This window comes from Engraulis encrasicolus, chromosome 21 (genome assembly GCF_034702125.1).
Source record: "Engraulis encrasicolus isolate BLACKSEA-1 chromosome 21, IST_EnEncr_1.0, whole genome shotgun sequence".
Lineage (NCBI taxonomy): Eukaryota > Metazoa > Chordata > Actinopteri > Clupeiformes > Engraulidae > Engraulis > Engraulis encrasicolus.
This window is the reverse complement of record NC_085877.1, coordinates 787,501-790,000: the sequence shown is the minus strand read 5'-3', so window position 1 is coordinate 790,000 and position 2,500 is coordinate 787,501. Positions and strand designations below refer to the sequence as shown.

The 2,500-nt window shown below is 45.9% G+C and overlaps 1 protein-coding gene across 1 annotated transcript in view; it reads left to right on the top strand.

Moving 5' to 3' along the window:
* Positions 1–2,500, top strand: part of afap1 (actin filament associated protein 1) — a 154,936-nt gene that overhangs the window by 425 nt on the left and 152,011 nt on the right. The window lies entirely within an intron of this gene.

Below are 2,500 nucleotides of genomic sequence, written 5' to 3'. Positions count from 1 at the left end.
TTCAGGTTGCATTCTATTGTTCTCCTGGGGTTGATGGTTATCATACAATACAGGCATAATATAAGATTATAAAAGTTTGTTTCCCTGAAATTAAACAAAGGAGTCACCATACGTCTATGGGTGTGAATGCGCCTTAGCCAGGAAACGCACAAAAGGAGCCACGAGGTAGCCGTGATGAATAATTGCGACTGTGTGTGTGTGTGAGAGAGAGAGATGCTGATCTCAGGTCCTCGTGGGGGAGTAGCTGCAGCAGCCGGAGGAGGAGGGGCGGGAAATTGTGCGTCTGTGTGCGCGAGTCCACTGGTAGCAGCTCGCGGCAGCAGCAACAGCAGGAGCCTCGTGGTGAAACACCCGGTGTGGGGATCAGCTGGCGTCCCGAGCCAGGCGAGCCCCCCTCAAGCCTCCGGATGAAAGAGCAGAACAGAGGGAGTGGCTGAGGCTGGCTGAGCCCCGAGATGTTGAGAGAGGAGGAGGGGAGGAGATGGATGGGGACATGGGATGAGGGGGGATGCGATGCGGAAACGGGCCGCCTTTTTGATTCAGGACAAAATCCAATTAATCTCCCACAATGGCAGTGGATGGCGCTCATTAACGGCGCGCGACTGTGAAGTCGTGGATTAGTGTAGCTACTCGGAGCAGGGGTGAATTTTAAGCGGATGAGAATATGGATAACTCAAAGTCCCCCATTCATTGGGGCTCACGGTGCTGATGTAACCAGTCAGACTGATAGGATTGCGTTTACTTGCGTTTATGTCATAACAGTCTGATGACTACTTTGCTTTGGAAAATTGAGCAAATGGGTTGTAATTCTGAAAAGTAAGTAATGCAAAGTCAACATAAAGGCTTTGTTTATAATGGTTATCCTTACAGCTATTCACCAGAAGACTATGAAATACTTTTTGTGTACTGTATCTTGTATTGTTTTGGTAGGCCTACTGAAGCATAACAGTGGGGGTGACCCTCACACATAAGCTCTCTCTCTCTCTCTCTCTCTCTCTCTCTCTCTCTCTCTCTCTCTCTCTCTCTCTCTCTCTCTCTCTCTCTTGTTTGCGCTGTCTCTCCACTCATTCTGTTTTCCATCTTTCTTTCCTCCACGCTCTCCATTCCTTGCATCTTTCTCTCATCACCTCTTTCTCTGCCCCCCCTTTCCATCCTCCCTCTCCCTCTCTCTCTCTCTCTCTCTCTCTCTCTCTCTCTCTCTCTCTCTCTCTCTCTCTCTCTCTCTCTCTCTCTCTCTCTCTCTCTCTCCATTACACACATCCTCATATATCTGAAACATCCCACAGCACACCACAAGTCTTTCATCCTGAGACAATACCCACGGCCCAAAACTTGGACCGACTTGTGAGGGCCCATTTTTAACAGGCAGTTCCCTGGCCACCTACAGGAGGGTAAATATATTTAAGTGGACAGAAATAGGTGAACACTGGGCTTCAGTTCAGTCAGGACAGAGGAGAGCTTTGATCAGGGGCCAGCACATCCTGTGCTGCTGCTCATGCTGGGTGGGGTGGCGGCCCCATCCCATCCCATCCCATCCACACCTTCAGGAGGAGGGATAGCCCTTCCAGGCTACCGTAGCTGTTAAAAAGATGCTGCTTTGGTGTGGGGGAAAGAGTTTTATAAATGAGAGTATGTCTTTCTTTTCATAACAATCTGGATGCATTGAGGATAGCTACACTCATGTGCACTTTTGTGCTTTTGTGTCCTTTATCCACCACACACTGCCAGGTTTAATCCAAAGCATAGGCTATTTTACATCACCTCGCCCTCAGGAGATGTAGCCTAGAAGATACTGTAGTAGGTGCTAATAAGAAAATGCTTTTGCGTAGAGAAAGGAGTGTTACTTATAAATGGGAGCATGTCCTTTGTTTTTTCCCCTTAACAAATGGGATGCATTGAGAGTGCATTGAGAGCCAGACTCGAGCAGTTTGTAGAACAGATACTGTAAGTTCTATGAAGCTGTTAGGTGTATAGAAAATTGTTTTGTTTGTAGTTTTGAAATTTCTTTTTTCCATTAGACTGAATGCATGGAGGATAGCAAAAGGCCACTTGAGCCGTTTGTAACACAGTTTCTGTTTACTAATGCTATGGTCACATTATGACTGTTTATACTTTCATCTTTTGGGGCTCATGCTGAAGATGAAACACCTGACTCTCCATTATTTCTGACTCTGTGAGAACATTATGTCCAAACATTAGTTTTGAATGAGAACCCTTGAAGTTTGATGTTGGTTCAGAGGAAATGTGATGGTGTGAACTCCACCGTATTTAATTGCTCATTTTCTGTTGATTGTTTGTAAGCTTCTCCTGGGTTAAGACATTGTATGTAGCAACCTGGGTGCACATACCCGTAGACGTTGTTCTGAAACAATTTTATTGTGTTTGTATGTTAAAATATAGGCCTGATTTTTATTTCTGCTATGTGAGTTGCACATTTTCCCCCTAGAGTGGGATTTAACGAGGTACGAGGTAACTCAATTGGTTGGCTGTGAACATCTCC